This window comes from Ornithodoros turicata, chromosome 1, assembly GCF_037126465.1.
Source record: "Ornithodoros turicata isolate Travis chromosome 1, ASM3712646v1, whole genome shotgun sequence".
Classification (NCBI taxonomy): Eukaryota; Metazoa; Arthropoda; class Arachnida; order Ixodida; family Argasidae; genus Ornithodoros; species Ornithodoros turicata.
Window position 1 is genome coordinate 77,314,527 of NC_088201.1, and position 22,646 is coordinate 77,337,172.

At 43.5% G+C, this 22,646-nt stretch overlaps 1 long non-coding RNA gene across 11 annotated transcripts in view; it reads left to right on the forward strand.

Annotated features, from left to right (window-relative positions):
• LOC135378421 (uncharacterized) overlaps positions 1-21,518 on the forward strand; it is a 42,442-nt gene extending 20,924 nt beyond the window's left edge. For 6 of the 11 annotated variants that reach the window (XR_010418380.1, XR_010418378.1, XR_010418381.1 and 3 more), the window contains 3 exons: positions 18,148-18,296; positions 18,349-20,062; positions 20,121-20,202. This is a non-coding gene — a long non-coding RNA (uncharacterized LOC135378421). Of the gene's footprint in view, positions 1-17,059; positions 17,216-18,147; positions 18,297-18,348; positions 20,063-20,120; positions 20,203-21,499 lie in introns of those variants that run through there. The other 5 variants (XR_010418385.1, XR_010418382.1, XR_010418376.1 and 2 more) reach the window with 5 other exon arrangements.
• Positions 21,519-22,646: the final 1,128 nt, after the last annotated feature.

Consider the following 22,646-nt stretch of genomic DNA (forward strand, 5'->3'; position numbering starts at 1 on the left):
CAAAGTGTTTTCAGGTACATAAAGGTAAAAGCCATAACCATTGCATACTACCTACGATATATGAGCTGTGAATCAGGGAAGGGTAACGGACGTATTTTTGTTATCGTTTCTATTCTCATTACTGCTATATTTTAGTTTCCGTTATAAGATTCTGACACCAGCTTTTCTATTTCGTTTCTGTTTCTGTTTCTGGTACTGAAGCTGCTCTTACAGACCTGTGGGAGGACACTGTCCAGCTCTATCAGCAGCCTGTTTTGCCCAAGTGTTGCTTCGGTGTCACGCGTACATACTACGCAAGTAATTTTATGTTGTTGGGATATGCACATCTTGCACGATTTTCTTAAGAAATGCAGGAATATGTCTTCAGTCACCCTGAGCTCAGCAACTCAAAATGGGCGTAACCGTCATCAAATGTTGCATTCATAGGCCGACACTCTAAGTTGTAAACAGTACTGCCAGAGCCACGGTGTAAGATATATGGGTGATTCCATCTCAACTCAGGCAGGGTGGTCCGGACACCATCACCAATTTCTTTTGAAAAAAATGTATGTTGTACAGCAACACGCATGCACAGAGGAGCAATAAATAGTTTGGCTCTATGTGTTGTGGTCCGCCAGCAAAAAAATCCGAAAGAAATTGACGGTGGAGCTTTCTGACGGAGCGACTTTGACATTTTATTCCTCGCGAGCGGACGGTCCCAGGCTATAGATTTTTTTTGCACGATATGTCAGGCACAACGGCTTTCAGCCTGCGTAAACATCACGGGCCAATTCTGTTTTGACCTTCAATTAAAAATCGCCAAAGTTGCCACAAAGTTCAGATTTTGATCATATATGTCTTTACGCTGTACTCCTCCTATGCACACCATCGAAATATAGGAAGTACCGGCGTGTAGGTCGAAGCGTGCTCTTTCAACTGATATCAAATTTGCATGTCTGTACCTTGCTCCCTTATGGTGAGACGGTGTAGAGTATAGCTATGCTCTCAAAAATTGGGTCTTTTGGACTCCCGTTTCTCAAAAACCCCACCTTCGATTTCCTTCATATTTTGTAGTTATATAGCCCAGGCTGTGGCCTACATGTGTACGCAAAATGGATGGTTCCCTCTCAGCACAACTTGGAATAGCGCGCAACAAACGTGGTGTGCGGAGCACACGATGTATATCTCGTTCGGCGGAACCACATCGGAAAGTTAACAGGATTATTGCCGTCTGCTATTGCTGACATCTCCGGCCTTGAATGACAGAGCCCAGGATGCAGATCTACCGCAGATCGTGTGCTAGCAATATACTTTGAGTCTTTCTGACTCGTTTTTCCCACATTCTAATTTCAGAACCGTGCACGTGAAGTTCAGCGACGTTCTGAGTCGGTGGCTTGTGTTTCCGACATGAACATCAAGTACAGTATGAATCGCCTGTACTGTGCCGACTATGCGCTGCTATGGTAGCTATCTTCAGCTAAAAAATCGAAAGAACTACGCTTTTGTTATTAGAAGCAAGTTCCCTAGAAACATGCAGGGCCTCGAAAAAGGGAGAATAGAAGACAGTGCGGGCGGCAGTCAGAATCCAGTCCTGCCACATGTGGACGAAAAAAGTGGAAGAAGATGGACACGTCACTGTCAAGATGTCCAGAGTTTCCGAAAAATAGCCAGAGTAGAAAACGAACACTAACGGCGGTGTCTAGCCAGGTTATACCTCAGAAGTTACGTGATCTGGATTGTCGTGTTTCTGGAAGATATTGTATACAAATAAACCAGTTCTTGATTAGTCAGTGCTTAAAACGTGTATAGTTCTGTTTTACTGCACGCGGTTACATCTTGATGGTGTCACGGTTCAAGGCATCAAGCTGCGCGGCATTCCCAATTTGTTGTGTCTTACCTTGAATTGTGCTGAAAGGGAGCCTTCCGTTTCGCGGAAACATGTAGGTCGTAGCCTGGGCTATGTCAGTACAAAATATGAAGGAGATCGGAGGTGGGGTTTTTGAGAAACGAGAGTAAAAAAAATATCATTTTTGGTAGCCTGGCTGTACTCTACGCCGCCTTGACGAGGAGGGGAGGAACGTACAGACATGCAAATTTGACATCAATTTAAAGAGCACGCGTCCATCTCTTTCCACTTTTTTAGTCCACATGCGGCAAGACTGGATTCCAACGGCCGCTCGCACTGCATTTCATTCTTCCTTCTTTGAGGCCTGTTATGTTTCTAGAGAACTTGCTTCTAATAACAAAAGGGTCTCTCGATTGTTTGGCTTGAGATGGCTACCGTTGTACCGCAGAGTCGGCACAGCACACGCAATCCCCACTGTACTTGGTGTTCATGTCGGAAACAGAAATCACCAACTGAGAACGTCGCTGGACTTCACGTGAATGGCATTGAAAATCGACTGCGGGAAAAACGAGCCAGAAACACTCAAAGTATATTGCTAGCTCGCGATTTGCGGTAGGTCTGCATCCTGAGCTCTGTCATTCAAGGCTGGAGACGTCGGAAATCGCAGACGCCAATAATCATGTTAACTCTCTGGCGTGGTTCTCCCAGAGTAGATGTATATCGTGTGCTCCGCACACCACGTTCGTTGCGCGTTATTCCCAGTTGTGTTGAGAGGGAACCTTCCATTTTGCGTATACATGTAGGCCATAACCTGGGCTATATAACTACGAAATATGAAGGAAATCGGAGGTGGGGTTTTTGTGAAACGAGAGTCCAAAAAACCAAATTTTTGAGGTCATAGCTGAACGCTACACCGCCTCACCAAAAGGGGGCATGGTACAGACACACGAATTTGATATCAATTTAAAGGGCACGCTTTCGACCTACACGCCAGTACTTCATATATCTCGATGGCATGCATAGGAGGAGTACAGCGTAAAGACAAATACGACAAAAATCTGAACTTTGTGGCAACTTTGGCGATTTTTAATTGAAGGTCGAAACAGAATTGACCCGTGCTGTTTACGCAGGCTGGAAGCTGTTGTACCTGGCATATTGCGCAAAAAAAATCTATAGTTTAGGACCGTCCGTTGGTGAGGAATAAAATGTCAAAGTCGCTCCGTCAGAAAGCTCTGCCGTCTAGTGATTTTAAAAAAATTTTTTTCTGGCGGACCACAACACATAGAGCCAAAATATTTATTGCTCCTATGTGCATGCATGTTGCGGTACAATATATATTTTATCAACTGAAATCGGTGATGGTGTCCGGACCACCTTGCTGAGTTGAGATATATACAGGGTGTTCCATTTAAGATTGACCCCACCTTTAAAAAATAATGAATCATCGCAGAAGAATGAAACCAAGTGCATAGTGTTACCAGTGACCTGGAGCATTTAATAGTATTTTTTGTCGCGCAATTAACTGATTAATTAATTAATTTAATTTTCTAACTTTTTAATTAGGAGGATCACGCCGGAGATGTCAACTGTGAAGTTGTGGGCGTTGAAGCGGCTTCATAAATTTCATAGCCCACAGCTTTTCTTTCTTTCTTATCGATTTAATAGTCTCGCGCTCGTGGTTCAAGGTAAGCCGTGAGCAGATATCTTCCGCTTCCCGTGTTTTGTGTCGCTTCGCGCCTAAAAAGCAAAGAATCAAGAGATAAAGCGCCGCAGTGACCTCGCTGGTGTCCCCGCACCCGTGACAGATAACAGCATAGGCGGGACGGACGACATCAATGCTTGTTCGTCAAGCGGCCGTGAGAAAGCGCTGCAATCAAGCGCTGTTTTCGCGCGACGGAAACTGATTCCGTCTTAGTTTCGGAACTCCGGGCCCTTTCTGCTGGCCCGGGAAAAAAAGACTCGTATGAGCTAGAGAGTTGCAACACACTGCATTCGCTTTCTCATGTCAACGCCCAAAACTTCGCAGTTGACATCTCCGTTGTGATCCTCCTAATTAAAAAGTTAGAAGATTAAATTAATTAATTAATCAGTTAATTGCACGACAAAAAATACTATTAAATGCTCCAGGTCACTGGTAACACTATGCACTTGGTTTCATTCTTCTGCGATGATTCATTATTTTTTAAAGGTGGGGTCAATCTTAAATGGAACACCCTGTATAGTTAGGTGAGGAAGCTCCCGGTGCCCGGCCGGCCTCCTAATGTTCGCCTCCGCCTTTCCGCAGCTCTCACTAGATGGCACGAAGAATGGTGGGCTGAGGGGCGTGGGATGGGAAGAGCACGTTGAAGTAAATGCGTGCACGGAAGCCGGCATTTTAAAAGGGTAGCAAGCAACGATAGAGGCTGACACTGGCTCGAGCTTATGATTAAACTGCCAACATTTATAGCTACTTTCCGCGTGTGTATCCGCGCCAGCTAAAGTAATCATGACAAAGATCTGATGCTGTGGACGGTGTTTATTCCAGCCATCGTGTCATGTTTTGTTCTTTATTGTTTTGTCGAGAGCAACTTTGTTGGTGCACGCATATCTATTTTCAAACTATTTTCGAATCCACAGCAGTTCAAACGAAATATTCAAAGTACAAGTTTATTTATTTTCTCCGCTGCATGGCAGAACACTCAAGCGAAAATGTCAACATTGTGCAAAAGTGTGCACTTTTCTTCTTTTCACGGGTCTCTTTTTTTGTCCATTGCATTCATTTGTTTGCAATATTGATGCATTACTGCAGGATCTTTGACAGCACTCGGTTTTGTGAGCATCACAGGGAAACGTCAGTGTGCACATGTTAAGGACGTGCTCGATCATGTCCCAAGAAATTGTCTGTTCATTTGCATGGACAGAAAAATAGTCTTCTGCAGCCCTCAAGATCACGTACAGTTCCATGTTGGGATGCTGCAGTCCACCTCTGCTCTTGACATTTGTGAGTGCCGCTTCTGGCACCTGTGACGCGTGAACAGTTAAGGCACTAATGCACTTTGAACAACTTCTCAGCCTCTTAATTTTTCGGGTTATGAAACCTGTGACGTAATACAAAATACAATCGGCTACTGCAGGTGAGGTGCTGTCGCCTACGACTGTGTCGTCACATTCCCATTCTTCGGTGCCCACTAGCGCGTCAATCCTCGACTTCAGCTCCTGCAAGATGGCATGATCATTATTCTTCTTAAATGCTCAGAAAAAGTCTGAGAGTTTCAGTATAGGTGCCTCGTTGGCCACGACTTCACAGTTCCTGAACTTCGGTGGTTTTAAAATACTGTAGGCTTCAAACGAGAAGGGTTTATTTTGTCTCGCATTACACACACATATATGTAGGAGTAGGTTAACTTAGAGTATGCATAGAGCATTGCTGCGTGTGATCATGTTCTGTTCGTTGCTCCTTGGGAAGTGTATGTTCTCTCTGTAGCATGGTTGCCAACAGTCATTCTGTCGGCAGGTGACTATAAGCGTGAAACCGAAACTAAGTCTTGTATTTTGCCTATATTCGGCCATCCTTTTCTTTCGATCGACCCGATCGAACAAATTAAGCTTAAGTTTTCATCATCTGGGACAGTCTCGCAGAGCGTCTTCGTTCCTGCTCGTCATCATCGGACGACTCTATCGGACTTACGAAGTCACCTTGTGAAATGTCGAACCTTTTCATTTTGTCTACCGGGACAATGCCCTTGTAGCTTCAACCTTTGTGGCCAGTCTCGGGCAAGGATTGAATTCGGTATCGATCATGTGACAGTTTCTCAATGACCTCATACGGTCCTCTGTATTTGTCGCAGAGTTTCCTGGATTCTCCAGTAGCGGGAGGTTCTCTTTCAATCAGTACCCGGTCTCCCACTTTGTACTCGGGCGCTGGGCTGCGCTTCTTGTTGTAGAGGCCTTGCTGGTACCTTTGGTCCTTCTCAATGTTTTCGGCCGCTTGTGCTCATCTTTCTGACGTCTCCTTATCTAGCTCTTCCTTGAGCGTCTCTCGTACAGGGTCGCCCGTCAGGTTTCGCGGTACATAGTTGAACAGTAAGCTGAATGGGGACGTTCTCGTTGACCTGTTGTATGTAGTGTTTATTCCCCATTGCACTTGAGGTATGGTCTTATCCCAGTCCTTGCCGTCGGGATCCATGGTAAGGCTCGAAATGGACGGAGTGATCAAGCGATTGTATCTCTCCACTGGGCCGTTTGCCCTGGGCGTTGCCGTGGCATTTCTGATGTGAATGCTCTTGATGTCATGGCAGTACTTCTCAAAAAGAGCATTCGTGTATGATGTTCCGCGGTTCGTTATAATCCTAGCCGGAGAATTTTTTGCTAGTGCCCGCCGAAATACAGCTAAATCGCAATACCGCCTGTGGGATTACTACAATCTGCTTCTAGCACATTAACTCTAGAACAATGAAAATGGTATCAACAGATAGGGTATGCAATGACGAAACGAATGGTGTCTGTTTCATTATTCTCCGATAAACGGTGTCAGTACAGGAAGGCTCCGAAAAACAACGTTTTTCGCGTTTTCTTGCGACTTTGCCATTTTTTTTTTACGAAAAAAGTTTCAGTAGGAAGAAGAAAGTGAGTTGTCCATGTAGTAGTGAGCATTTGAAAAAAAGTTGTTGCTCTTAGAACCGCATAGTTCTCAATTGAGAAGCCCGCAAAGTAGCCCGAAACGACTGGGTCACATTTCGACCAGTTTCTTTCTCCCCCTCTCCCTCGAAAATGGCTGAAGGCTGGGGCTTAAATATAGGCGCATTTTTCATCATTTCCCATCCCCTGAGGAATATATTTTTTCGAAAAAAATTGGAGATGGTCAGGTTTCTTGCTTGGTTGAAATTTGCTGGAATTAGCCTACCATAAGCAGACCAACAAAGTGTTCCTGTGCCTTGCAGGATGAAAAATACCTAAGATTGCAAGTGTCTAATACATGTAAGCAGAATCTGGGACAGGCCATGAATGAAAATGGGCATCGACAAGAGAAGCCTCAGAAGTACAGATGGGAATGTGAATTACACTGGATGCTAATAAGTTAGTGTAGTCAAAACATACCATGCAGCTGTAACATCATGCATTTGTCTACTCTAACTCAAACTACTACATTTACCACCTCCAGCAGACTAGTGCAGCCAAAATAAATATTATGACCAATATATGTTCAAAATATTCAAGCAAAACGTTTCTTATGTGACCTAAATGAAATCAAGTTTCATTGGCAAGGTTAAGTAGATAGTAGATTGGCAAAGATAAGAGGGTAGGTCTTTAAAACCAGCCATAATATATGAAATGATGCCTAGCATACAATAACTGACACCTATAACGTAATTAACATTTCTATCAAATTCTAGAGAGGGATTTTTAGACTCCCTTCTTCAAAATATTTTCGTTGTAGTACAATGAAAAGTGTTGAAATAGGAGAACCTTAGCAAAAGGTGACAACGTAGACAGGCCTATAGTTACTGACATCATGCACATGGCCCACCTTAAACACTGGTGTTACAGTTAAGGGAAGGGACACAAAGAGAGCGAGAATTTTAAATAAGTCATTAGAACAAGAACAGGTGCACATCCCCCGACTTTGCATGTGATACGGCATAAAACAAGTTGATTTGAACACTATCTGACTCTATGGCATAATTTGTGGAGTAACAGCATAGTGCATAACACACCAGGCAAGTAAATGACCTGTATATCCACATGTTGGCTGCATAAGTGGGATGCTCAACACACACACCATTGTAAGAGATACACACCAACAGAAGCAGAGCAGGGTGGCAAAAACAAAAACTCTAAAAACACTGCTGAGCCTAATGAAGTTATGACCATTGCAGAGTTATAAACCACTACAAAAAATTGCAAGTGTGTAAAGGCACAAAATTCTTATTCAAAATCCTAAAAAAGCTGTTTTGCTCTGTACTTGAAGCACCACCCTGTGAAAACTGTGAGCCGTAATCCTGCTGCATACCTGCTGTAGTCAAAAACAGCACAATACAGCAGACACGCTGTGCATTCAGATGCGGTGCAGTAGGCAGTGGCTCTACAGGAAATTACTGTATTTCTGCTGTATACAGCAACGCTGCAATGTTTTGCTGCATTTTTGCAATAAACAGCGGTCCTACTGCATATTAATGTCTTTCTGCTGTACACAACGAGACTGCAACATTTCACTGCATTTTTTTCCACAAACAGCTGTCCTACAGAATATTAGTGTGTTTATGCTGCAAACAGTAGTACAGAACTTATTATTGTACTGTATTTGTGCTGTAAACAGTGGTCCTACAGTGTATTAGTGTAATCTTGCTGTAATACAGCAATCCTGTGGCATTTTACGTATTTCTGACTAAAACAATGGTCCTGCAGCACCTTATCCTTTATTTTAAGCTGTTTTTTATTCCAATATTGAATCTTGTAAGAAACAACACAATTGAAGGCTGAATCAGTCATTGCATCTTGTTTTGTCTCACGCTTTTTGTTTGTTTGGCGAACATATTCATAGTAGGCACATAGAAACAACACAGATTAGTGAGAAAACAAGTAAGATTACTGCAAACTGCTTGTAATAATGACTGCAAGATGCGTACCATGTACTGCTGCCAGCTTCAATGGGCTGAGTGCAGGCTTTGCTTCCCCTCCCTGCCTCTTGTTAGTACATTTCGGCCCCTTGACACTCCTCTGGTGAACAACGTCATCTCCCCATATCACAGTGCAACCATTCCGCACAAATTTGCTGTCTGTCAGTGGTGTGTGAGGTGATGTCAATACGTGGGCTGGAAGTGCCACTCCATGGCCAATATGTACCTGCAGTGAGAGCAAATGTCTGTCGTACACTGATCATAACCAAAAAAGAGACACTATATAACTTTACATAGCATGTCCTACCTCGACCGCAGCAAGCAGCTGTGGCTGTGCAGCAGCTGTAAAGAAGGTTCATTTTTAGGATGTCATTTGTTCTGGTCAAGGGTAAACTGAGAACCAATCTATACCAGTCAAATGATTCTTCAAGAAGCTTTCCTTCTGTAGGACTCTGTTTAGCTGCTGTAGGTCCTCTACCTCTTCTTGAGCTTCTGGTATTTTTGCACTACTGTTTTGCGCTTTTCATAGAGCAATTCATGAGATGAACTTGTACTCTTAAGAATAATAATCACAATTAGACATCTGTGCTGTGACAGCATTTGTCACAATGCTAGGCATGCCAAAAGCATTCAGGACAAAAATGGCCAGAAAAAGGAGCAAGGAAAATACAACGCAGTAGATTATTTCTTAAATTTATATACACACGGTGTGCCTGTTATCCTCCTCCTTCGGCTTATTGTTGAGAAGCCAACCAAAAGTTTTTGCTGTCCTGTGAATTCACAGAATAGAACACATGTATTAGCCAGAAGACAGCCTTGTGAAATCCAGAGAGAGGAAAAACAGCAGGGACGTGCAGAACAATGGGAAAATGAAAGGATACATAATTTAGTAGAGACAAAGGAAATGCAAACTACACCCAGTTTTTATTAGTGTGTCATCTGTTTTCAGATGTTTACAGTGTCGAATCACTATACACAGAGATAAAGCACAACACTGAAAACATAGCGTCTTGAGATCCTTACATAGTAGCTCATTGCAGCAGGAGATAAATCTTCTCCAGATGCACTGCTTATCCTCCTGAGACCTGGGCTCTCAATTGCTTAAGAAGAGACATGAAAATTGTTTATTATGTCAAAGTAGGTGCTCTTACAGGTTCATAACAAAATTTTAAAAATCGAATCCTTCGATTTAAGAGGAGACACGCATGGTACCCAGTTGGGTATGTTAGGCCTTTGTCGTGTGGAAATCGCGGAAGCAGTTCCTGTTTTGGAGGCACAGGAAAAGCGAACACTTTATGCCCCGAATGCGGCTCTTTCGTTTGCAGCTAGGGTTTCGGCACTTCATCTCTGATTTGCAATGGACGTGTTCAGGGAAGTGCCCGTAGAGGTCGTACCTAACTTCATCTGCGTGCAGTGGAATGACCTTGCTCCTCTTTCGAGGTGGCGGTTCATCCTCGCTTTGGTCTTCATCGTCGTCTGATTGTTCTTTCAGAGACGCCCTAATCAATGCTTCCCCAACCCTCGTCTTGAATTCAAAAATGTCCAGAATATCTTTTTGGGCAAATCCGCTGCGTCTGCAGTCGTCCTTGTCCTCGATCCAGGAGTTCGTCACTGCGAGGTCGAGGAGATGTGCGAAAGCTCTTACAGTCCACTTCTCTGTGTGCATTTTCGTTCTGTAGTACGAGATGAATCTGTCGCTGTCATCTACTCCTCACATTCCGGCATTGTACTCCTTGACACATGTTGGCTGCGGTACATCAGTTTCCTGTTTTCTTCCTCCGACCACCTTTTACACGTTGCTTGGGGTGTTATACCAAAAGCAGTGGAGAGCACAATCACTCCTTTCCTGTCTTTGCACTTTGTGACGCACACTTTGTCGTCATTACAAATGGAATCTCCTCGTGCCATGTCCTTGTCAGCTGGCAGCTTTGTTTTTGCCCTACCTGTCCTGCTCGACATGACCATGCCAGTCAAATAGATGTTCCTTTGTAGGTCTAGAAGTCCGCTAGCTTGAGACCGGTAAAAAATCTATCAGTAAACAGTTGTACGGTTGGAACTGTTTCCGTGCGGCGTTTCACCACAGCTTCACCAAGCCCTAGCTCCTTTGTGTCATTGTCGGGGACACTTCCTTTCCCTATGTAAATTACAAAGTCAAGAACCAAACCGTGTGGCGTGGCGAACACAAAGTTTTTCAACCCCACTGGGTTGGGCTTACTTGGAACATACTCTCCGGCTGGGCACTGACTGCTAAAGGGGATCATTTGCTTGTCTATGCAGAGCTTGTCTGGACGAGGGAGCTTCACACAGGCGTTTCAGAAGCTCCCAAAAATGGCCTATGCCCTGAACAACTTATTTTGCGACTGATCTCCAGTTATCTTAGTCACATCTACCAAGTGTAACATGCGGCGGAGTTCGAAAAATCGGTCGCGGACCATGTTTTCACTGATGAGAGGCACTGTCAGGCTACAGGACCAGTACGGCAGGCCCTTGGAAGACTAAGGAGGCTCATAATTCCATGATAGGCAAGCCTGAGCGATGGGCAAGACACGTAAACAATCCACCATCCATTTTCCACCAGCTAGCCTGCATTTACGCCATTCTGTCAAGGCTCATGATCATGTGTATCCCTGCGAATTTCTGCATCTCCGAAGAAGTTGTCTTTACAGACTTGTGGCCTCGCATTTGGACTGAATATAGGTTTGTCTGCTCTGCGCAGAGCTTCCAAAAGTTTTCTGGAAAGTACTTCTTGAAGTAACTAAACGGTGAACACGGCTCGCTCGTGGACTGTTCAAGATCTGAATTCTGACCAGAGAGCCGAGGGTGAAAGGGAGGGAACACTATGTACATACAAGTGAAAGATAAATGTTGGCGAATTGAAACAGTGTGAAGTAACAGTAACACAACAACACATGCGCGATAATAATAATATCAACAAAGGAAAAGGTAAGGTAAAAAAGAAAAACAATGTTACAAACACAAGTAATTGGCGAGTGCGTTCTTGAACTGTTCATAGTTAGTAATAGTGACGATCGCATGGGGAAGTGAATTCCATTCGATAATAGTGCATGGAAAGAACAATTGTAAGTATCGCTGTGATGAACATGGGAGACGATTAACTTTCAAAGCATGGTCAAGTCTTGAAGGAGATGTATGTGGCTGGGCATAAGAAATGGGGTCGTATCTGTTCTAAATGAAAAAAACTTGAAGAAAAGACAAAGACGTAGATATTTCCGACGTACATTGAGGTCAGGCAGTCCAACTGAGAGTTTTAGGGCAGTAATACGGGACGGGAAAGAGTAATTATTGGAAATAAAATGAGTTGCCCAGTTTTGTAGTGATTCAATTAAGTTAACTTCGGTTATACAGTGGGGATCCCAAATTGCAGAAGCATATTCCAATTTAGGCCTTATTAGCGTGATATATGCCTGGTGTTTAACCGACGGTGGAGCACATTTTAGGTTTCTGCGCAAGTATCCAAACAGACGGTTCGCCTCGTTCGTGATTGCATTAATATGGTTAGCCCAAGAAAGATTAGAACAGAAGTGTAAGCCAAGGTACTTGTATGAATCGCTTCGCACAATTGAAGAGGAACCCAGATGATGTGAACGAAGGGAAGGTTGTTTAGCACGTGAGAAGGTAAGGTGTGAACATTTGGTAGGATTTATAGACAGAGACCAGGTTTCACACCAAGAATTAATAGTGTACAAGTCACGTTGTAAGGTGAGACTGTCTTCACTAGCAGAAATGGCACGGTAAATTACACAATCATCAGCAAAGAGTGTAACTGTAGATGAGATGTGATTTGGAAGGTCATTAATAAAGATAAGAAAGAGAAGAGGTCCCAGAACAGAGCCTTGAGGGGCACCAGAGGAAACTGGGAGAAGTGAAGAAAGAGAATCATTAATCAATGTAGCCTGCAAACGTCCAGTCAAGTAATTCCTAATCTATGTAAGCACTTTGGGATCTAGATTGAGGTTGGATAGCTTGGAAATTAGGCGTGAATGACAGACAATGTCAAAGGCCTTAGTAATATCTAGAAAAATGGCATCAGTGTCTATGTTACGGTCGGTGCTAGAATGAAAGTCATGTACGAATGAGGCGAGCTGTGTGTCACATTACAGGTTCTTGCGGAAACTGTGTTGAAGGGGATAGAAAAAGTTGTTGGACTCTAGGTGCGATGATAATGCTGAAAAAATTATATGTTCAAATATTTTACACGGCACACTTGTAAGTGAGATAGGCCGGTAGTTACGAAAATATGGTTGTCAGAAATAATGAACAGGTATAGTACTTCGTATTTTTTAGGACTTTCACGTTTATGCCGTCAAGACCAGATGAAGGTGATAGTTTCATTTTGTCTATTATGCCCTTGATCCCTTCTGGTGATATATTAACACTCCGCATGGGCGATAGATTAGTATGCGGCAGACCAGATGGCTGGACATTACTGTTGTTGCAAAAAGCACCAGTGAAAGCGCGGTTGAAAATGTCGCAGCTGACGTCGTCAGAGAGAAAATTGCCCTGGTCGTCTTTTAATTGGATATTGTTTCCATGCTTTGGGTTGATTGTGCTCCAGAATTTCCGTGGCTTTGAAGATAGCAACCTTGGAAGTTCGTTGGAGAAGAAGTTGTGTTTGGTGTTCAGTAGCTCTGTTTTGTACTGCCTGACAGTGTCGCGGTATAAAGCGAAGGTCCTGTCACATCTAGTGCGCTGAGCTTGTTGAACAGACACTTTTTCTTGTTGGCCAGTTTCCGAAGTGAGGTCGAATACCAGGTGTTGCGCTTGGTGGACCGCAATATGACTGAGGGAATATGGAGCTCAGTAAGATGATTTAACTTGTCTTTGAAGAGGGACCAATTCTCCTCCACGGAACATTCGGAAAAGCCTACCACGTATTCTGGATTGACGCGAGAGAGTTCGTTATTAATAGCTTCGATGTCGGCCTTGTCATACAGCTTGATCGTCTTATTGCGCTGGTGGCTCCGGATACATGAAAGGAGTAATGGAGCGAGGATGACCTGATGATCGCTAAGAGGAGCGAGAAAAGAGATGGATTCGAGCATGTCAGGACAAGTGGTGAGTATTAAATCTAGTGTAGTAGCTGTTGAAGAGGATGTCTGCGTCTGTTCATGTATCATCTGATACAGGCCATAACTTAAGCATGCTTCAAGAAAGTCATTTTGTTCAGCGTGGCTGGCGGTTCTTACAGACCATTCGATGTCGGGATAGTTAAAATCTCCTAAGACAATAACTGGAACATTTGGATAGCTGTCAGTGACCTCCGACATTACTTTACAGAACCACGGAACAAACCCAAAATAGTTAGGTGGTCTGTAGAAGACACCCAGTACAATACTGAGGCCACCCAACTTTACTGAAGCCCAGCACATTTCCAATGGGCAATCAGACAGGCGCAATGCACTTGATGGTATTGTACTGTTGGTACCAATTAGTACGCCACCTCCACGACGAGAAACACGGTCTTGGCGATAAATGGAAAATGAAGAACAAGAAGGAAATATTTCGAAGTCGTCAACATCAGGAGGTAACCAGGTTTCTGTGAGGACAACAATATTGCAGGAACAGTCATTTATAAGCTCGCAAAGGTCATCACGTTTCGGGATAACACTCCTGATATTCGTAAATAAGAGCGAGGCCTGTGTTGATAAAAACGGAGTACATGTTGACTGACCGTATGATTTATTCAGTCACTGCGGTAATTCCCGTACGGAGTCGCTGGCCGCATCGTAAGAAAAGCGCCTGGTACCTGCCACGAGCTTGTCAAACCGGAGTTTGAAGGGGATACCTAGCGAGCGGCCGTGCTCAATTAGTCTCTGCCTTACACATCGAGTAGATAACGTGTAATCCTGCGATACGGTGATACTGGTGTTACAGAAGTGTGAACTTTGCGATAGTATATTGTCTTTGGTTTTAGAAGAGATAAATTTCACAATTAGCAGACTGTTTTTACCACTGGAAAAACGACCGATACGATGGGCGCGTTCAATATCTGAAGGCGATACATTTACATTTAAGTGGGAAGCACATGCCTCTATTATGAGCTTCTCTGAATCAACCCACGACTCTGTCTGGGAATCCGGAAAACCAAAGAATAGCAAATTGTTGCGCCTGGTACGGTTTTCAAGGTCGTCTAATCTTGATGACATGCTCTGCACAGATGCAGACACGGTAGAAACAGCTGCCTTCATGTTGTTGACATCGGTCACTAAGGCCTGTATGTTCGCTATCTGGCATTCAATGTGGTTCATTTTCTGACTAAGGGATTGTAAAGTGCTCTCGGTTGTGGTCTGGAAGGCTTTCATGGATTTGACCTCGGAAAGCAAACTGTTCTGTCCAGTTTGCAATGTCGACAACAATGCAAAAATGTCATCCATCGACCTTGTTACAGGGGGTCCAGGGTTTTGTTCAACATCCCCTGAGCACAGAAGACGCTGTCGCGTTACACACATACAACCGATATTCACATCGCAATAGTAGACCAATAGGCTATTTAAGCAATCTGACAGCACACAATGCAAGCATATGTAACGAAGGTGATTTTTGCGTGAGCCCGGGCACGGCACCGCCACTAGGAAAATGTCACTAGAACGGAACGTGGAGAGACCGCTAAAATAACTGACCTGCAGTGTGAACAGCGGTAAGTGCATGATTCCATGAGCGGTGTCGTGCCCTGACTGCAGCGACGCCAACCGGTCCTTAAGTAGATGTGAGCAGTAGACGGCATGGCATTGTTCGTTGACGAGAAGTTGAGTAGAAGCTGAAGCTGGATGTCTGTGAAATAATTCCACGTGTTGGTTGACACCAAGGAAATCGGTACGTGCCCGTGGCATCGGTGGAACGGTGCTTAATGCCGCCAAGGCCACCTGCAGTGTGAACAGCAGTAAGTGCTTGATTCCATGAGCGGTGTCGTGCCCTCATGTTTCAATTAAAAAGAATTAAAAACCTACCCAACACTACCCAGCATTGTCCTACCCAGCACTGAGGGTTTTTAATTCTTTTTAATTGCTACCTGTAATGTTGCTGCACCGTCCAGTTCGTCGTTTGAGTGATCTGAAGAATCGCTTCAGGAAGGACTGAGTAACCTTGGCATACGAATCCTGTTATTTTGCAATTTCCTTGATAGCGCCTCTTCGGTTTCTAGCTCAGAGAGATAATCAAAATGTTAAGCCATGTTGCAGCGTGGTGCATCATTAGTATAAAACATGTTTCGTTTCCTTTTGCCTTACATAAGAATTTGAGCTTTGTAGAAACCCTTCTCGTTGATGTCGTTCTTGCCAGAGGGTTTCTAATAGACCCAGTACACTTTTGTCCGGCTAACATCGTTCACAGATTTTTGCAAGAAGTGCTTGACGTGGCTAACTGTAACTACCTCGTGTTCGCCTGTATAGAGATACTTTACGTACGCAAATATATGTAGCAAGCAGCTGCTAAAGTGCACTTCCATTTTGTCCTTGTATTATACCTCTAGTACTGCAAAGTGAAGCACTCAGTCAGCTACCAAATTGGTGATCAAGAGACAAAACCTCAAAGATACCAATAATATTCCTTGCATTTTGGAAGGAGCATGATAATATGGCAGTCAATGCACGCGTAATTTCTCAATTTAGCTATAATGTGATGGTGACATGTAAATACAAAATATATTTGTGATGTGCTCGTCAGGTACTTGACAGTTGCATGTGATCATAAAAGTGTATTTAAGTACTCAGCTATGCACTTCACTTAATACACATTTGAAATACAGTCCCACCTCACTGTAATTAAATTCATGTGGATGACAATTTCTTTCATTGTATCGAACCTTTCATTATACCAAAAGTGAAGTTGCAGGAAGAAGCTGAAGAAAAGTGCCACTAAATTAGTCAGTGTGACAGGAGTATTAAACTACATTGGGCATATTGTGCTTGGAATTCAAATTACGCAGGGTTGCTTTGAGTGGCGTGCCTTGAATATCACGGCAATTGAATATAAACACTTTGGTACACAAGCTGGAAGTGACACTTGTACTTGCATGGCATATATAGAACGTTTCAAGGGGGAATGCACACTGTAGAAAAAAGAACAAAGAAACTTCAACACTGTTATGTAAGGTGGCCTACTTCTGGAGGTCTTTGTTGTCAATGCGCCATTAAAACTCCAATCATCATCATCATCATCATCATCATCAACTTCTGGAGGCTTTTACGTAGCTGGTGTGACAGATGCTTAGTGAACGTTCCTGCACGTCCAAAAGCTTTTTTCGCTTTCATAACTGTGGGTGCTGTTCAGCAACATTTCTGTTTGGTGTCTTTACGTAAAGTTCAATTCTTCTATTAGCAAATATCGTCATAAACCTGCCGGCACAATGGAGACTACAGAAGGGCTCCTGCACAGTCTTCCCCAGCTCACTGAGCAACAGTGCCCTTACATTGCGTTTATAAATTATATTTTGAAGGGAACATTGAAGCTTTTTCTTTCAAGGTACGCGTAAAAACTAAAAAAAAAAATGCGTCTGAGGTCATGCACTTTGTTGGGGCAGTTGCGTCCTCCTTCCTTGGATAGGAGAATATGCTGCTGGGAGCAAGTTCTGCTCCTACAACCTTCAGCAAATTTAGGCAATTTTGACATTTCATTGCAGTTATAAAGGACTGAACCCGGCTTCCAGTAAATTCATACTGTGCGTTCATCTCCGTAAGGTCCACAGGCTCTTCCAGATGCTGCAACATAGGCTCAGGACAAGTCTCTGCCTCTGAACGAGAGGTAGAACTTCTAGAAGGGCCTACAGGAACCTCATGTGAGATCATGGAATGCACAGGAATGCGTCTGAGTTTGTTTAAAAGGGTTGTAGTGTCTGCCTCACCATTCCCCCTGCCAGAAAGCTTGAGGAGCCTGCCAGACAGAGCATGCTTAAGCCCAGCAATGAACTGAAATACATTTGGTGTCTCATTGCACCCATGAATTTTCCGGAACTCTCCAAGTAAATCGTCTAAGGAGTCCTGGTTCAGCTGCCTCGTTAGCAGAAATTAAAAGTCAGTTTTCCTGAAGGTCATCACACAGACCCAGTACAGCAGCGATAGTGACCTGCTATCCATTTACTGCTGGAGGCTGCCTATCACAATCAAACTTCTGCTCAGCAATGCACTCCAGCTGCCTCTAGGATCTGCTTGTGACCAGAGGTAGCTGACAGTGCATATCATCTTTTTGTCATCACCCTATACAGTTGAAGAGCTGTTCAGGGTGTCAAACAAAATGTCCATTTGTTGGAGGAAGTCTGATGTTGCAGCACCTTCAGGGGACTCTACGAGGAAAGGCAGGATGGTGAATGTTTGTTCTTGTTGTATTACCTTAGTGACATATTTTCCAATTGAGTCTTGGGCAAAAGGGCTGGTACCACTTAGACCATTTACATAAAAGAAATCACACATCCCTACAATCACATGACAAGCTTGATTTGAAAAAGGAGTAATTTGGAGAATTGATACACAAACGACTATACTTTAAGTGTTTTAAGGGCATCCTTGCACTGACTGAAGCAGAAGGGAACAAGAATAACTGCCTTTGCGCCAAAAAAATCACAATCACACGAGAATAGCTACGGTCAAGTGGGAACTGCATCATGGTCACTTTTATCAGTGTACCGTAATTTCACACCTATAAGCTGCAGATTATCTGTTGAAAAACCTTCCTAGTGGTGAGGTGTGGCTTATCAGACTAAATATTATCCAGGGCAGTGGAGAAAACTCCATGGAAATGTGGCCAGTGATGGTAATATGATGACTGGACGGACAAGGTGAGAAGTTTCCGGATGTTTACGCAACCAGCTATCAACGACACAGCCGTGACTGAGAGACTGGCTGAAGGCAGCCTGAAAAAAAGTAAGACATTTGCGTTAAGTGGTGTCGTTTCATACAGAATGAACTTATGCAGCTGATGAACTGGAAGAAACTTCTAAATCAAGAAGGAACTCGGGAATTCATCTCTTCTCTGGGTTCTACCGTTCACATTTTGTGGAGAGTTAATTCTTACTAGCACATTGGAGAGATTGAGAACAGTGAACTCACATAGGTTGCCATCGGGTACTTGAGGATGTACCTCAACAAGGCAAATTTCTTTTCTTTCCTCTATGCTGACCTTCAACTGCCTTAGCAGAGCAATGGTCTGCTCATACTGTCTCATTGGCAGTTCTGCCAGACGTGTCGCAATTTCTTGCAGGATTATTGTGGCCTGTCTATGCTTCTGACACTCCAACAGAACTCGCTTTGCTGTTGCATGTGGAAATATGCTCGTGTGTCCTGGTGTGGCTGACTGTGAAATAAACAGCTGACACAAGTCAAGATAGAAGTTGCTTGTCCAGCGTACTGCCATGCATTTTTCAAAAAACATAGGTATCCCCAACTCCATGCAGCAGAGGAATATATGTCTGCAAGGAAGCTTCATTGCTTTCACTAGGTTACGTGTGCAGCTTTCTTCTGTAACCTCCAGCTGAGAACATTCATCTAGTGTGTTCATTGTAGAAGCTCTCTTCAGTTCCTTGGACATAATGGAAAAAGTGTAAGGTTTCAGACCCTTGCAATAAGCCTCCTCACAGCTTGACATGTGCATGACAGCTGGGGCCTTTAGCAGAGCCTCCATTGCTCGCTGGTCACGTTCCTGTCGCAAGCTACGAACTACAACGAGCAGGTCCATGTCCATCTCGTGAAGAGGTGTATTTCGCTTGACGACTTGCATAATTTTTTGGTTTGTGGCCTCCACGAGGTTGTTTGTCCTGTTTCCAAAGGTTGACGGCTGATGTTTCAGGCCTTCAACCCATTCCCTGCATATAGGATGCCAGTTTTTGTCAAAATATGGTGTCGCCTTTGCACACTTCATGTTTTGCAGTTCCATATGTACAATTTGTCATATTCCTCTCCAGTATTTGCATAGCAAATTTTTTGTAGGACCTGCAGAATGTGAAGCCTCATCTCTATGGTGATTCCCATTTTTTCCGTTGTCACCTCCCTCTTGAATGTCCGCAGTACATGAAAGGGGCAAATCACATGTTCTGCACATAGAAACACATTCTTCAGGACTTTTCTCTCAATGAAGTCTTTGTCTGTCTTAATGGCTTTTGTTCCTGCAGTTGACCCGCAGTGAAAAGAGAACCTCTGGAACAAGGAAAGAAGTCTTCTCATCCTCACTGGCACACAGGATTAATGACACAATTTCACTTTCTCCATTTGAGTCCTCTATGAGGACAACATATAGGAGCATCCTATTGTTCGTTTTATGGATTGCATCCACAAATAGAACTTCTGGATAGCTTTGGTATGCTCTTCTCATGTCAGTGTCCTGATAGAAGAGGCCTACAAGTGTGTCCTCCTCACTGACTAGTACGTCCATTGCACCACCAGTCCTCTCCACTTCGGCGGCAATGCTGTCATGTGCAGACCCTTTCATTGCTTCAGCTTTCATTGAAGTTGAGATGTTGTGCAGGTCTCGCACGAGTACTATCTTCCCGGTGTTGGTGAAGCGATAGTGAATGCGCTTCTTGCTGGCCTTAACTGAAAGGAATCTTTTCGCTTCCTTTAGCTCCTTTTCGTTCACCCTTTGCTGTCGAGGCAGCTGGTGGTAGCATCTCTTCAAAAGATATATGACAGTTAAGGTATGGGCAGTGGCAGCAGACTAAAGGATGTATAGAATTGGTTTGGCTCTTTTTTTAGAAACTCTACAGGCACGGAAGGTGAACAGAGATGCTGTACAGAGCGCTGTATGCAGTGGCGTAATAAAGGAAGTGAAGTTTCACAGGTTTACCTCGCTCAAAACATGATTGTCTGTGTCCACCATGTGAGTGATCTCCAGATTCTGTCCATCCTTGGTGACCAGCAACGACGTGTGTGCAGGACAGTCGATCTTGTATGTCCTGCATTTTTTATTTTTCGTATGTTCAGAAATATGCCTTCTAAAGTCTGTGCAAAAAATGTGTGATTGCATGTACACACATACTTACGTTTGATTAGGCTGACAACCTGTAGATTCTGACTTATGGGCCCTGCCACTGTGCTTGCAACTATAAGTTAGACTGTAGATACACAACGCCTCGTTTACGGGGTGCACGATGCCTTTCTTTTTTGCCGCTTGGATGGTGCCCGACTTGCTCTCCCAAAATTCAGCGAAGATTGAACGCTCGTAATCGGCCACGGTCGATTTCAGCAGTTCAAAAGATGGGAATCTCGCTCCAACTTCCATGAGAAATGTTGGAAGTTCGACCTAGCTTAAAGGTAGACTACGTGTTGATAGAGTAGATTGGAGTAGAGTGTACCTCGAAAACACACATGCATGCAGCTGCAACAACAAAATGCAGCGATTTCGCAAGCTTATCTCCGGAACGGGAAATTCCAACACAAACTAAACACCGCCTCTCCGCTGCTTCCGAGGGTGGATGATCACATGGCCGGAAGTGAAAGGCCCACTTAAGCAGAGCTCGGCACAAAATCCAGTTCTACTAAAAGGAACATGCAATACATTGCTTCTATGGGAAGCAAATTTAATTTTCTTCAATTGCTCCACATAACAGAGAGTTCCACTTATCTGAGTTCCTCTGAAAGGGATTCTACTGTACATGTAAATGTACGGGGATTTGACAGCGGAAGTCTGTGTGCCAACGAGGTATCAGTCAAAGTATCACGTCATGCACGAAAATATAACTTACCTTTCAGAGCACCCACCCTGTATAGCTGTGCGATTAGTGAGGTGAGGAACGTTCTGTATTGGCGACACAATGCATGCATGCATGATGTTACGAATCATATATACAAAAGTGGCACAATCCCTTTAACCATTAAACACATCAATCAATCAATCAATCAATCAACAATCCCTTTAAGCTGTGCTAGTATAACAGAGAATTACACATGAGTTAGGATTTGCAGTGTTTTATGGGTAACTTGTTACTGTAACTAAGCTTTTTTTTGTGACTTTTAACTTAAAGTAGCACAGAAGTCATTTTTAACACCCTGTTTTCTTCCTATAAAACTGTTAAGTAGGCCAATAAGATGCACCATGCGAAGTAATCCACACCATAGAGTCATAATTATCGCAGAACTTGACTTTGAAGTATGCCGCAAAAATCGACCGTGCGCAACGGCGGTGAAGAACAGTACCAGCCTGTGATCTGCCTGAAAACTCGCCTTTTTGTACTGTGAGTATGTCTCACTCTATACGGTGAAGGCCTTTTGACGAATATCCTGTACAGTCAAGGATGCCGTCAACTGTGCTCTCCCCTTTGTCTTTGAATACAGCAGGGCGGTACTTGTCTCAGAGAAGATAGTTCAAAGATAGCCATGTTGGAATCTGCAACATTTGAGATTGATATCTAACATCGTGTTCCACAGTGCCCTGTCGAGGGAACTTGAGATACGTCTAATATATGCTGATGCATAATTACAAACAGGGAATAGAAAGTAGTGAACAAAAATAAAGAAATTAGCCTGTGTAAGATATGTAGGATATATGGGCTGGTAACCCCAACATATGAATTTTGGAGAAAAAAAGATTGTGCGAGACAGCGTAAACAAAAAGGGACGAAACGAAGTAGATGTGCAAGTCGCGCAGGAGGTACTATGCAGTGGTGTATGTGTGTACTGTATGTGCAGTAAGTGAGCTAGGCATTCTAATGGCTATGAGAGTGACCAGTGCAGACATCTACTGATGTGCCAGCATCTTGGCAATGGTGTATCACAAGTTGATGTGGACTGGGGCATAAAATTTAACCACGTGTCTACTTGACGCACTTCAGCAAGCTCACCTTCAGAAGCCTGTTGTACAACAAGTGAATTGTCCAAATTGTTAGACAATTACGAGACACAGTCACTTCAGATATGTGATATCTCCAGAGAGATTTGCCCGGCATAATTACTTGATAACAGTCATGAACATAACTGTACACTTGCACCAATTAGGAGAATAAACATTATGATCTCATTAAAGTGTGCCAGTGCTCCGATTCGGTTAAGCAGATAAATTTTTCAAGAAGTTATAGTATATTTTATATGTCATTAGTACACATAGAAATATGTCACTCATAAATTGCAATACAAATGTTAAAAAAAATTAAATGACAGTGCTAGACAAAAGTTTACGGAACATGCTCCGGTGTATTTCTCCCTCAGAGTAATATGCTAGCAGCGAATGGCACCATATGGACTTGCAAACAGGTGTCTGGGTTACGTGGGCACATGTCTGTAAGT